Source organism: Papilio xuthus, unplaced genomic scaffold (genome assembly GCF_000836235.2).
Source record: "Papilio xuthus unplaced genomic scaffold, Pxut_1.1 DF824655.1, whole genome shotgun sequence".
NCBI lineage: Eukaryota > Metazoa > Arthropoda > Insecta > Lepidoptera > Papilionidae > Papilio > Papilio xuthus.
In genome coordinates this window covers 5,394,478-5,410,009 of record NW_013533994.1, presented here as the reverse complement: position 1 = coordinate 5,410,009, position 15,532 = coordinate 5,394,478, and the positions used below count along the sequence as shown (strand labels likewise).

Genomic DNA, 15,532 nt, shown 5'->3' with positions numbered 1-15,532 from the left:
AAAAAATCTGACATTGAAAATTTCTGCAGACTTTATAAATAAAAAAATCTTTATAAAGTAACCTACGATAAAGTCAGTACGTGTTAACTACAGAATAGAAAGCGTAAAATATTCCTACCATAAAGGATCCAACTTTTGTGATACCGCCTACCGGCAAAGATATTGGATTTCATGAATGAAATCACAGCGTGGCGACCACAAAAGCGACGCGTGATACGAATCGTGGCAAATTGGAGCCTTTCAATACCTCCATAGGTGATGCCCCTTTTATATCACGCGTATAAAATTTACTACATTTTCATGCCTTTGATCCAAATCTAAATGTATAAAAACTGCCCAAAGCCTGATCCATTCAGCGTAATGTGATAGTCTTAAGTAACCAAACACGTTATAATGGATCGCAAAAATTATGAAGGATAAAAAGTTAAGTAAATAATAACAATTTTAGTAATGTCACACAGTACAGATCAGAAGCTTGTTGACACATCTCCTTCCAATCTTTTACTGTCTGCAGTTGCTGGAATAACCATTGCAACTGACGTCACTCACGTCTACAATGATCCAATAGAAGAGCGTTGAACAAATGCTCATCACGTAAGCACCGCGGTGTTCAACACGGGATCGTTGAGCCGGAGACACAGAGTGATCAATCGATTAGAGCGTACAGAACAACTGACCTATATCACAATGCGACCGGTCACTCTATTTCGGACATATAACAAAGTTACACTGCATTGTACGTTTTAGATAGAATAGCCCTTTGTCACTGTAATATTCATAAGGATTGCTACAGCTTTAGATCTTGGGAAGGAAGTCTTTGCAAACAGTATAGTAAAGGCAGCATTTATAATAGCTCTATGTAAACATATCTAGTATTTAGGTAGATCTTTAAAGTTATTTATGACAAAAGCAGAATAGCTTGTGACTTGGATAGTTTACAGTATAAATTGGAAGAAATCTTAAGTCGACTTTAACCGACCTGATATAGAGTCGAAATAATAAGGAAAGTCCACGTTAGTTTGTAATAACAATTGAATATGACTACCAAGATTGAATAGAAAGTAGATACTTGATAACATTTTGTAGTCAAATGTATTACGCAAAACTTTTGCAGCACTTTTCAGTATTCCACTAACAAAAGCCGTACTCGGAAATGTTGCCGCATTTTTCTGCACAAAAGTTTTTACGATCTTAATTAATTTCTGAAGATTTTTTTTTGTCGCGAGGTTTTGTTAAATTTCATTTTCATTTCGAATTTATTACCCCTTTATTATTCTTTTAGTGAATGGTAAAGTAGCTCTTTTTGTACCGCTTGACATAAGAGTCAAGTATTCCAAACCTGGAACAGTTTTCCACATTTCTTTTTGTTTTGTTCTGTTGGGTGGACACTGGAGGTGTTTTGTAACTCTATCCAATTTGTAAAAAATGTAATAAAAATTACTCACTAAAACACTAGTACGTTGGGATTGCTTTTTTCAGTTTTAAAGTATCTTATTCAATATCTAGTCAATAAAAAATCCTTTCTGGGTAAACTGGTCTGGCGAAAAAAATGAGCCATTCATTTTTAAATGAAATGATTTATTTAGTTTAAAACAATTTTACATTTGAAACAACATACGTATCAGAGTATAATTTTAATTGCTAGTTAAAAAATGCAACACTAATCCCTAAAGCCGAAGCTTCATAGCAAATCGCAATGAATAAGATGACGCAGCAAATCTACTAACAACTTACTCATGTTAATATTTACTTTTGCACGTATGTTTGAAGTCGACAAAGTTCGCTCTCGGTAAATACAGCTCAAACCCTTCTGCTTACGTCATAATTCTATGCTTACGTAGTTTTGCTTCGGAGTGAAGAACAAGTTTGACTAAAAACATACACGTCATCGGATTGTTAAAAAGCTTTCTAGTAAGCTTAAACCCGATACATTGAAAGTGAAGATAATAAATTTACCTTTCTCTTTAATACATAACTGGAGGCCTTATTTTAGTCTCCTTTTCTCCCAACCCTTTGCATAGGATGTGAAAGGGAAGAGGATATGTGGGACTCATATTGAGACGAAATATTATTTTTCTAGGCATCTCCTCCTCCATCTATAGGCAGCGATCACATGGTAATTTGGCGAATTTAGATGGCCACATGCTCGTTTATCATCGTATAATGTAAAAAATAAATCATGTTAAAGATAATCCGTCCATGCTCATAATAAAACTATGTCTTCAACCATCACACAGTTTTTGTGAAAGTATTTTTAGGCTTCATATAAAAGTCGTTGTATTTCCATTTTTATTTAAACTATTCACGTATAAATAGCTACGTGACATAACCGCTGTTTAAAATTCACAATGAGTTAAATAATAGCAATAAACATTCAAACCGTTGTACCATATCATTAATGTTTAACCTGAACTGTAATTCATTTGGCCCATTAAAACTTACAAATTGCTTTTACAATTGTAAAAATCGAAAGTAACATTTTTAGGTCTCATGAAATCAAATGTAGAATTAATGAATAGTTCCAAACACGCAACGAACGAGTCATTTGCCACAAAGGAAGTTTTACTATTATTGGCAGTTAAAAGTTTTTTAATGTTGATAGAATCATTTGTAAAGTAACCGAAGTGTTTTCCCTAGCAGTCAATATTTTGCGTAGTAGTTTTTTATATCAATAAAATATAATAGTACCAGGCCACGCGTGGTATTTAATAACCTACTGCGCTGTTAACCCGAAAACTCCTGTATAGTAATACAGCGGAATTAAAAACCAGCGTGATAACATGAATATTGATTAACGTGTATTCAAAATAAAACATGAAATAGATTATTGTGAAAAATTGGTGCTATGCTAATCAGCAATGTTTTCGACTATTGTCCCACCCAGGCGGTCTTTTACCGTTAAGATCAATGAAATACTCAAGAAGGGCGGACCAGAATGCATGTTGGCATAGACGTATGAATGTAGAGGAAGCAAGAGAGGTGTGTCAGGACTGCGCCAAATGGAGGTCCATCTCTTACCCCTCAGTTTTACGAGTGTGAGTTATGTTGTTCATTACTTACTATTACAGGTCTTAGTAATGTTTTTGACAAGTGCAGTAAAAATAGAGTTATAGAATTATAATTCCTACCGCATATTTTAAATTTGCACCGTCAGGTAGCGCGGCCATGACCCCATCGCGCTAAACACCTCAGTAACCCCGTGACCATGACTACTCCAAACCTCTCCAAATGTCGCGTCAGTCATTCTGCCCAGAAAAAACTTGTTATTACTAACGAAATTTATTTTGGTATGCATTTTTACAAGCCTTTCCGGGATTCTGTTTTTACCAGAAATTAATTTTAAATGAAGATCGTATCCGAAATTATTTCTTAGTTCGTTGTTCGACCAATAGAGACCAATATTCTGGTAATAATTCGGTTCAAACGATGTCTGTTTTCCCTAACTATCCAATCAATGGAAATACGATGAATTATTTTCAATACAAATAACTATATTTACACTAACCCTTTTAGATACAATTACTTATTAAATTGTTTCACGTGTAAACTCTGTGAACACAATTACTTAATAACTTTTCATTTTCGAAATAGCAATTTAGCTTTTGCTACGTACAAACAATGAAGATGCAATACAGAGAACACGAAATTCTCTCCGTTATGTGACAAATTGATATTGGATGTTGTTAGGGGCCGCCTAACAGTGTTGAGAAATAACAAAGCGCCAACATGAAAGCAAACCGTTTTGACGCCAACAACAATAACCAACAAAGAAATTGTGTTGACAACAGTGAAGTAACGGAATATCTTTTTCACACTTTTTATAGCGACGACTGAAGATGATTTCAGATTGTAGTGTCCACTTGAATGCTTTAAATTTTTAACTTTTATATTTTTTTATTCATAATAAAATATATTTTTTATCAGTCATATGAAATTGCCAGTAATTATTTAAGTCCGTGTCAAATAAAAAGAAGCAAGAATTGACATGGGCAATAGAATTCAGTAGTTGTTTTATATTGAAATAGTGTAGACAAACAAGAATACTTGACCCGGAGGCAATGAGTCAACATTTTTTTTCTTTTTATGCCATTTTCTACGGCCATGTAGTTTATATTTTTTCCGTCAGAACTAACCCCGACGGCTGCACTTCTCTCAACTGCTCAGACTCTTGTTTAACTATAGTTCTAATTAACTGATGGAACAGTTAAAAGACAAGTGACAAAACATATCAAAGCTTGTTACAAAATAATATTTCAAATCAACAAAGTTGTACGTAACTTAATATCAATACACTTTACACAACACAAAACTAAAACAAACAAGAAATGCTGCAACAAAATTCACCGGTCTCGTTGTAGACATGACATTTTGAGTAAAATGTTCATACTTTCGTTGTCGACATGTCACCTGGGAGAGAATATTACATATAACGTAGTAAAGTCAGAAAGGGGAGACTCGTAATTTCATAAAAACAGAGTGCCGGCGAATATCGATTGATAGGGTATGTGGGGTAACGAGGTGCGGAGCGATGATTTATGCCGCCCGTAACGTAACGCGTGCGTGGATTACAACGTAAAATATCCACACGACGATATGGTTTACGGGAATGCAAAGATAATATGTATATGAGAGATAAATTATTAATACAACGTAAAAACATCTTTGATATACAGTTCAACAAACTGACAAACCGCTTAACGAGTCAATTTAACAAGTTTACAGACAAGATAGTTAGGACAAAAAGGAGAAATTTGATGGGTAACATACTTTGATTCTGTCTTTTCTTCAACTCTGTTTATTGACCACTAAACTCTGCTTTTCTTGTACTTCTATAACTTCTATAATTTAGATAAGTTGTAAATCAATGAGGTGCGACCAAATAACAATTAGTCATGTGACGAAAGTAAACAACTTCGTGTCGCAATCAGCTGTAAAATATTTACATAATTACTGTATTAATGTAGGACTGTGGTTTTTGAACGAATGCTAGACAATTAAGATTGAGATGCGTGAATGACTAATTGGACAGAATGGAACGAAAGTATGACAGTGCGAAGGGAATAATGGAAGGACGGCAAGACGAAACGAGTGCAAGTAAAAATATATTGTAAAGCAGTAAATAAAATAATAAGAAGACGGAAAATCTTTCGTTCTGCCCACCACCTCACCACATTAATATACGTACCTAGTTTCAAGTTAAAAAGGTCTGCAATATACGACGTAGAACTAAAACTTAGCCTCGCTCAACTAACGCTATAAACACTTTGCGCAGCTGCAAGCAACATCAAATGGCCGCGTCAAATTGATCGTCAAAAATGATGGCGTCAAACGGCCAAAGTCGTTTTATGAAGTGAAAATATTTTCGTCGTGTTAAATGAAACGTGGCGCTTGAGCTTTAATGTCACTTGAAAAGTGTTTTAAAAGTAAACGTTTTGGAGAGAGTATTATTGGGTCGAGATTAAAAAACAATTTCGCATTAATCAATACGTTATTTAATAAAAATAATTTTTTAATAGTTCAAGAACATACAATAATGCACAGATTGTGTTCTTGAATCCCAGTAACATTTTGGTATTTATTGGTCATCGTTATTTGTCATGCCAAAGAATATACATAAGGTTATTACCGCGAGTCTGTGAGACTGTGTTTTGTCAAAAATAATGAAAGGGATGACTATAAGACTCATAGAGTTTTTGGGCTCGGAAACCAACGGTTAGAGATATGAATTTAAAATTATTTGATTTCGATACTTTTACATGAATAGGCAAAATCCGATATTACCCTAACCTAAAAATAACGATGGTTGAAAAGAAAAGTATAAAGGATCTGATACATAGAAAACCTGTTCGTATTTACAAAACCTACGCACAATAGGCTTATCTCTTTAAATGTAAATACATTTAGACTTTTTGGATTCAATAAAAATAACAAGTGATTTCGTCTGGTAGTGATACTCGAACAAACATTTTATTTATTCAATAGCCAAAGCGGCACCGCGGCAAGTTTACTTCTTATATTGTATGAGTAACTTATTCAGTGATACTTCTAGCAATACTTGGAAAACATTTCACTATGAATATTTCTTTATTGTTAAATATAAAGACTTTTTAGAGTGTATTACTTCAATTTTTTGTTCAACGTGTTTTTATATTTTATTTACAATGCTTATGTTTTGTTTAATTTAACCTATCCTAATGGTTGGTGTCTTATTATTGACGACACTAAGTACGTTTAAAGAATTTGGGATCGTTCATTAATTAATAATTTAATTAATTAATTTTAATTGATTAATTTTTCTATTCAAGCAAATTATATTGAACAAAGTATTAATGCGCTTTATCTTAGCAACCACTGAGGGTCTAGTGAGAACATTTGCGACACGCGTCTTGCACAGATTAAATAAACTTCGGTGATATAAATACGAATGTTTGAATGGATATAGTTAGATATAGTGTATATTAGTTTGTTATCTCCAGAGCAGCTGCATTTATCAGGATGTAATTTGATATACACATAGAACACTGTCTGGATGAACACATAGGCTATTTAATATGCCTTTTTTACTTATGCGCAGACAAAGTCGCGGTTAAAACTTATTTAATATAGCATTAGTCTTACAATCTGTTGATGATACTTGCTTTAAAATTAAGTTGCAAGAATCCGCTTACATTGCAAGTTAATAAGCTTATTATAATAAATCCAATTTTATAACTAATATCAGAATTTGTATATGTGAAAATAAATTTAATCGCGCTTGAAGTTAATGAATTATGTGGTCACGCATTGTGTTTGTTATAAATGGTTGAAATAACGGTCGGAATATGTAGGAACTTTTATGGTAATGGCTTTTATTTCTGTTGTATTGTTAAGGTTATGCTCTTTCTTATGTAACATCACTCCATCTTGGTAAAATCAATCAATCATCTCTTTCAACATATTTGTTTATTCCGATTTTTGTTTAATCTGTATTTATATTCTACTAACTGTCGCTGAGGACTCCGTCCGCACCGAATTAAAAAAAAAACTAGTAGCCTTAGTGTCATTCCAGAATATGTTTTACAACTATGTCTTCTAGCAATTGTCCATCCATCGTAAATTTCGCATTTATAATATTAGTAATATATAATAATACATACTTCATTTATTGTACGTGTTTTTGAGATTCATATTTCAGTTGAAAATACAGAATTTAAAATTATAAATAGGATATATCATATAAGACGGTTTAAATTATCGGATTATGAACGATCCTTGAAACATACGCCTTTGCGTCAATTCGATTAACCCAAAACTTTAATATTGTAGATAGATAGAGATAATTAAATTGATTCTCATATTGTTTTCTGTAGTTTGAAATGAGACTAATTAATAAGATTGTGATAGATGAGAAAAATGATATACACAAACGATAACCTTAAAAACGTTGAAAAAAGAATTGAATGCAGGAAATGGATGAATCCATGGAAATATATTAAATCCAGTCAAAGAGATCCTCATGGGAATAAACCATGAATGAAAATTTTTACGCCAATTCGTTATAAATTTAAAAATCAACTTATATGATAGATTAATCAATCAATCCAAAATTGTTAATAACTATACCACGAGGTATAAAAACAGATTTAACATTTTTGAACGTTTTTTTTTACACGTTGAGACTGTGGCAATTATATTTTACTATGTATTTATTTGAGGACTATGAAAAACACTGTCAAAATTTTGGACGTTATTAAAGTTTATTGCAGAATTAATCTCCAGACATACTTGTTTGTACCTATAACCTAAAAACTAATTCGTATCACTGAAGTTTTTATAAAATATAACATGATTTCTTTAAACATATTAATTTTTAGTTTACACCTTTTTAACTTCCTTATATTTCTCTGTTATAAAGTGTTAAATTAATTTCTTATCTACTTTAAGATACTTTGAAACGTCTTAAGATTTATTCAAAAATGCTTACCATTACGAAACTCCTGACTTAACCAACACATAAAAGTCTTGTCACATTCACATAATTTGTACACTACACAGCACAGAAATCACTCCAAGTTCACAAATCGTAAATACACTATGACATCCGTCATTTATTGACGTTTGCGACAGTTAATAGTAGGTTATGTCGGAAATAAATCGCTGCGGCGGGGCGCGGTCGTACGGGCGGGCGGGTCGCCACTCTGATGCCGTTTGAAACGTCGTGGTTTGTGCGCATGCTTGGACGCGCAGCTTCGTCAGAAGATGCGAGCGGGGATCGCCGGGGGAAGACGAGCTTTGACGAACTACGACGATATATGACGAAGTTTGACGAGATCACGCGCGTTTCGGGCCTCGTTAACGGTCCCGCTGAAACGTCGCCACAATAAATCGCAGTTAATTCACGTATTATGCTATGGATTTATGAGTGTGTCGGCTTATAACATTGTTTCATTGAACAGTAATGAACCTCATTATAGATATTTTCTATGTTGAAATGTATTATTATTAATTAAGTTATTAAAAAAAAGTCGACTCCAGGAATATTTGAAAAGAAGTTAATTTATTAAAATTTTAAGCTTAGATCGTCTCCCGTTATTTTGTAGGGAACGGAATTGGTAACCGTAGGACGAACGATATATACTGTATGAAGATTTGAAATTAGTTACTTTAGCGAGAAACTTATGTTATCTATAACATGAGTTGTACTTTAAAAAGTCAACAAGAACACAATTATGTTTACTTAATATTTTTCTTTGGAATAGTTTTGTAAAATACACCGAAATACATTGAAATCCGAATAAACGTTGTAATTATTAACAAAGCTATGGTCACCACTAACTCAGTTATCTTAGAGCGTAAGGTAGCGCTTCTGTGTATTTTCCAGGATCAGTTTGCGAGTGCGCGTCGGAGTTATATAATCATATTTGTTCACTTTAGATTATTTAGATTCAATCCGCTGCATATCAAAAATTCCTTGTATGTATTTATTAATTAAAGGCCAACTAAAATAGTTAGGTCATCGATAATAAAATCTATAAAATTATGATTTCAATGAGTACCATAATTACATAATTTGAGTAAGCGACGGGCCGCGTCCGCGAAATAATCCAGTCTCATTCACCCTAATGAAGCGTTCGATGGGCTCGAAACTAGTCAGTGCCGCCACCGGACGCATATACGTGATTGTTTTAGCCGTTTTTATATAAGTTTAAATGAGTACCATTTCCATTAATATACGAAACCTTTACACGATAAGAACATATTTCCACTAAGCGTCAAATCGCGCGGGCGTTTATATACACGGCCAGTGGAAATAAGAAATTGGATTTACAATAATTGATATGTATTAATATACTTTATTATGTACAAATCTCTAGTTATGTAATGAAACCGTGTCGATGCATCTACATTGCAAATGATGTCAATTGATACGATGTCAGAAGGACATGGATCATTTGTTACTAGATCTTGAATCCAATCCATATTCAGTTTGATCTAATTCGTTATTCCGTTTGTGCCACAATTGATTCCTAGGCAGACCGGCCCTGTACTACATTGAATTTGATTGATTGATACCGTATACATAACTGACGGTCCTTATAAAATTCTAGCTATACTTATGATCTTGTTGTTCAGTTGAATATTTAATTTTTAGCCGACTTAAAAAAGCAGGTTGTAAATGTCAGCAATTAAAATTGTTGTCTTTGTTAACCAATACCGCCACGAGATGGCGCTTTTAAAAATGCATCGAGACTGGTTTATTTCCATTTTCGCCATTTATTGGTTTGTTTGTTTTTCAGTATTTTCTTAAGTCTAAAGTTATTCGACTCCTTTCGGCTGTTTTCGACTGCTTTCGCAGGATCGTAAACAGTAAGGTACTTTTACGATAGCATAGTTACTACATCCAAAAATTATAACCTTATTTTATAAACAATAAGGTTTGTTTTCGATTGACACAAAATAAGAATATTCTCCTACATGTGCAGAGAAATGGTTACTTAATAGCCTTTACGGTATTTTCCGGCCATCTTTCTTTAAGCAAGGATATAAACATTCGCCTATGTACTGTTTTTCCACTTCAAATGTACCATACTGTGGAATAATTTATGTTAAGGATTTTCTAAGAAAAGTGACCTTGTGAGTTTAAAGAGTTACGCTAGATTTGGGAATTATTGCTCTATAAAATTCCTAGTTATTAGCTTCGTGTGCAGTGGATTAGACTTTCCTTTCTCTACCTGATTTCGATTACTCAATGTAACTTGACTTTTATTTTTCTCCTTATATCACTGACATCGTATTGTAATTTAAAAAAAAAGAGTACTTTAATTCGACGTAATAATATTTTTAGTAGAATTAGTTATTTCTGGGAAAGTGCGTTAAGTAAATTCTTCAGCAATTTATTAAAGAAAGTACAATAATTCTAGGAAAATGCCGTTCATTTAATGTAAAGGAATTTTAGATAATGTAAGAAAAATTGTGATTAGAATTAAAATAAAATCTTAGCAGTATTATAAATGTGAATGTTTGGATGGATGGATGGATGTATAGATGGATGTATGATAGAAGGTACATCCGGAAAGGCTCAACGGATCTTTTAAATTTGACACAGATGTAGAACATAGTCTGGGAGAACTCCGCAGAGTTTTTTAATTTCGCGTGGACGGAGTCGCGGGCGGCAGCTAGCAATATTATATTAATGAACGACAATAACCCCTTATTTATATGAAGAAAATTACAGTAATATAACTATTAACGTACCATCCTGATAATAGGCTACTACAGAATGTTTTCATTTGTTATTAAACAAAATATAGTCGTAATATTATTGCATATTCTTGTTTATTTAGGCATAAGTTTAATGGACATGTCTTATTATGTAAAGGAAAAGATAAACATAGAAAATTACAAGAAGAAATAAAAAGTATTTGTCTTCAAAAATTCAGTGAAATTGTCGTCGACAAAGAAATTGTACGCTGTCCTTTTATTTTACGAACAAACTATTTATATTTCAGTTTTGTTTTATTTTTAATAGTTTTAAACGTCCACATTTGTAAAAGGTACAGCTTTATGTCTCATACCAAGAAAAACTAAAGTACGAATAATTTATCGTATTAAAAATAGACAGAAAAAGAAACAAAAGTATAATTTTACTTTGGAAAGATTTGTTGAAAGCAAACACAATTCATGTAATTGAAAAGCCTGCTCTTAATTTTAATTTAATACAGTCTTAGTAGTAATAAAATGTTTTCAAAACCTTGTGCAAATAAATATTACACAAATGGTACAACTATAAGTAACAATACAAAAGACGTCGAGCGTTTGCGGAGTAAATCAAAAATTAACCGGAGCATGAAATCTCGCAGCAAACTTGCGCCAAAGTCACCAAATATGGGTCAAGCGCCGGTAGAAATGAATGAATTATTTTCGAATTTAATGCAATAAAAATATCTTCAGGCAAATTACGTAACGACTCAGAGAACTCTTCCTATTTATTTATTTATAAATAAATTTAAACATGGATAATCTCTTTGGAGCGTCGGTGGCTCAGGGGTCAAGAACTTGACTTGCAAACTGCAGGTCCTGGGTTCGAATCCCGCCATGTACCAATGTTTTTCGATATCCTATTTACATATGTACATTTATCCGACATTCTTACGGTGAAGGAAAACATCGTGATGCAACCTGCACATATCTGAGAAGAAATTCAAAGATACGTGTGAAGTCAACCAACCCGCACTGGGTCGGCGTGGTATGACTGTCACCCCTAGCACAGGGTAGGCTCAGAGCCCCTCGATGGGGATGTATAGTTAGCTGATTATGAATCTCTTTGTACATCATCTGGATATCCAAAGGAATAAAAAAAATACTGAATGTTTTTTTTTCGAGAAATGCAATACAATTCTCTACTTAATAGTATTGATTCTACAATGACTAGTTTTGACGCAAATTGATGCTATGATTGAATTAGAAATTTAAATAAGTATTTAAGCAGAAAACTTATGTTAAGCTTAAAGATAAATGTTTTGTGGCAGCGTCAACTTTAAATATTAAAAAATTGTATTAATTCCAATCAAATCCATTATTTTAGTGATAAAGCGTTTAAAATTAGAAAATTGATATTTCTAGCAGTTGTGGAAGAAAACACAATGCTATGACCATAATAACGCATGCTTCCATTGACAATATAACTCCCTGGTGACAAAAATAATTACTAGTAGAGTAAAATAAAAAAAACTATTTTCAAAAGTATCGCTAGTCGATTTACATAAGTACAGAGATACAAAGATCAACAGGTGCGAGCAACTGCAGATTGCAAGCAATGCACGACGCGAACAGATAGCTTAGACCGCGTTTACCAACTCCCAGTTATATGTTTACTTAAATCGTTAAAGCTTGCTAAGAGCAAAGCTAATCTGTTGGCGGGTATTTATATTCAGGGACGTTTATTTCCTTATCGGAGAAGCAAAAGCTCAAAGACTCCGATGGCTGGGCCACCTCATGAGGATGGGGGAAGATCGAAAGGCCAAAGCAGCATACCTCGGGACCCCGATTGTCCGCCGACCCATCGGTCGGCCCAGGTACCACTGGCGAGCTACAAGCGAAGGACTGGCAGGAGAAGGCGCAAGACAGGCGACTTTGGCGATCTCTTGTGTCGGAGGCCAAGACCCACTTTGGGTCGATGCGCCAGCGGAGTAAGTAAGTAAGTATGCTATGATCAATGGCAAGCGAATTTAGCTAAAACTGAAATGAGTTGCTAAACCGAAGACAAAAAAAAAGTTTTGTTGAAAACAAAAGAAAAATATTTTTAAATTTATAAAGGCATTAAACCTTCTGTGACGTCCGTAAAATACGTCCAAATTAAAAATTAAAAAAAAAAAAGTTCAAAGCGTATAAGTGTAAAGTCAATTAGAAAAATAAAATATATATATATATCCTAATAGTACCAGTAGTAAAAGCAGTAGTAATGAAAAGTGTGTTTCATAAAAATGTACAAGACATTTTGTATGAATAATTTATTCTGTTCGTAGTAAAAATGATTTTACTCAATTAAATAAAAAGAACAATGAAGTGCGGATATTTTAACGCAATATTTAAAACCATCGGGCCATTATTTTAGCGTTCAATCCAATAAATCCTATTCCTAAAGATAAATTGTTTCGGAGTAATAATTTACATTGACAATTCAAAACGTCTCTTTAATGGAAATAATCCTCTTTCGGCATTACTGATTCGCACTCAAAATTAAGTCCTGGCTAAAAATTTAAGTACATCCAGTGATAAGGCATTGGCGGGTGACTGTTTCTTTTAAATTTAATATTACATTGTCTTGTTAAAACGTTTGGAATATACATATTTATAGAGAATCCAATCTTCTACAATTGATGTTAACAGTTATTCATTAACAAGTAATATAAAAAGATATAAACTATTGTAATTTAAACACAACTAAAAGGATTACTCTGTTTTAGAGTACTTTTTGTATTAATTAATGACGTATTTATTATAAGTGTTTCTTTCCATTTAGCCACTTACTTCATCCTACGGTACGGCTGTAATTTTCTACAACGGTCGGGGTCGCGCTAGTGGAAATATACGCATGTTGCGCGTTTAGCTGCTAAGTGGAAATGGATACTAAGTTTGTTTCTGTCAAACAAGTATTCTGTATATGTATACGAATTCAAAGAAACAAGGCCGTGTTTCCGTTGCCGGTGTCGGAACGTTTTCCGATCGCCAGTACACTCGTAAATCTTTCTTTACAACGCTGACAGATAGGCGGCTATGTTTCTTACACAAAAGGTGATTGGCGTTTGGGGCGCGACTCCATTTAATTATTAATGAATTTTGTACCTTTTACTTTTGAAACAAACGCGAACTCAATATTTACTGCTTAAAATTGCTCAAAGAGTAAATAGAAAGGGTATCTTTATATTGTAAGGTAGTAAACGAGCGAGTAGCAATCTGAATTCGCCCAAATAGCGAAGCGACAACTACCCATACCAATTCCCAATCGTATACGCGTTGTCTGCCTTTAATAGATAAAGGATGAGGACGCACAGAAAGAGAACATTCTCCTCCTTAGGGTGGCAAGATGAGTAAAATGAGGACTGCGGCACGCACACTCATTAGACGAAACTCGGAGACGCTTCCACTGGACTTCTTTCTTCTGTGTGGTCGTGTTATTTCACCGGTCGGGCAGACACATACGTGCAATAGATATATTACACGAATACAATAATAACAGGTACTTAATTAAAGATAGTATCCACAAGTAAATATACATTTTTATTTGTTAAAGTATTTATTATCACTTATTATAAAAATGAATCATTTATTTATAAATCAAGCTTTTAATGTACGTTATAAAAAGAAAAATGCAATAAGAAATTCTACTAGAGAACTCGTAATTATGTGTCATATAAAATTGACGATTTCTTATCAAATAATTGTTGAAATGAAGACATGAATAAATTTAAAATTTGTCTGGTGAATGTAGACAATGTTGCGAATAATACGCGTTTTCATTTGTCTGCTTCTTTTATGTTCACTATAAAATGTAACAAATGGTCGTTTTATTTCTTAATTATATTCAGATTTCTGCTGATGTTGAAAAATTTGAAATTGCAATATAAATTTAAAATAGAAGTTCAGTGCTCTCTCCCTCCAATTATAATAATTTTCAGTTACAATTGGGTACGCTAGATATCGTCTGTTCTCTCCAGATTTACTTTAAATATTATTTCTTACTAATTTTATTCAAAAACTAGCTGTCGCCCGCGACTCCGTTCGCGCGGAAATAGAATAAACTTAATAAATAGCCTCTGTGTTCTTCAAGACTATAATCTATGCCAAATTTCAACGAGATCCGTTCAGCCGTGTCTGATATACCTTCAATCAAACATCCATCCATACATCTAAAGATTCACATTTATAATATTAGCAAGATTGCGAAAGTTTAGATGTTTGGCTGTTTGTTACTTTAACTCCATACAGGCTGAACGTATCTGAATGAAATTTGGAACAGAGATGGATTAAAGTAGAAAAAAATCTAATAGAGTAGTTATATCTTTTTTATTCCACACAGATGAAGTCACTGGCAACAATTAGATATAAATTAACTCCTACATTTCGTCCCATCGTCTGTTCAAATTAAGAAGCTAAAAATTAAAGTTCATTGATGACAGTAAATGGGAGGAGTTCACGTCTTCACCAGATGTTTTATTGCCGCAGGAAACCGCCTGGACTCAAATACTTCACTTAATAAATGCGGCCATTTTATAAGGCACAAGACGATGTTTCTCCTTTACTTGAATTAGCCTATATTCAGCGAATTAAACTCAAGTATTGCTTATTATTGCTATTGCTATTAAATAGTATCCTACGTCCGCCTTCTGGCTCTAAGCTCCCTCCTCACCAATTTTCAGCCATATCGGTAAAGCCGTTCTTGAGTTATAAATAGTGTAACTAAGTCGACTTTCTTTTATATATAAATTATATATATATATATATATATATATATATATATATATATATATATATATATATATATATATATATA

General features: G+C 33.2%; 1 protein-coding gene across 2 annotated transcripts in view; it reads right to left on the bottom strand.

Annotated features, from left to right (window-relative positions):
* Window positions 1-8,147, bottom strand: part of Nlg3 (Neuroligin 3) — a 37,077-nt gene extending 28,930 nt beyond the window's left edge. For both annotated transcript variants that reach the window (XM_013325601.1, XM_013325602.1), the window contains exon 1: window positions 7,964-8,147. The gene's annotated coding sequence lies outside the window, so the exon portion shown is untranslated. The remainder of the gene's footprint in view (window positions 1-7,963) is intronic.
* Between the last annotated feature and the right edge of the window lie 7,385 nt (window positions 8,148-15,532).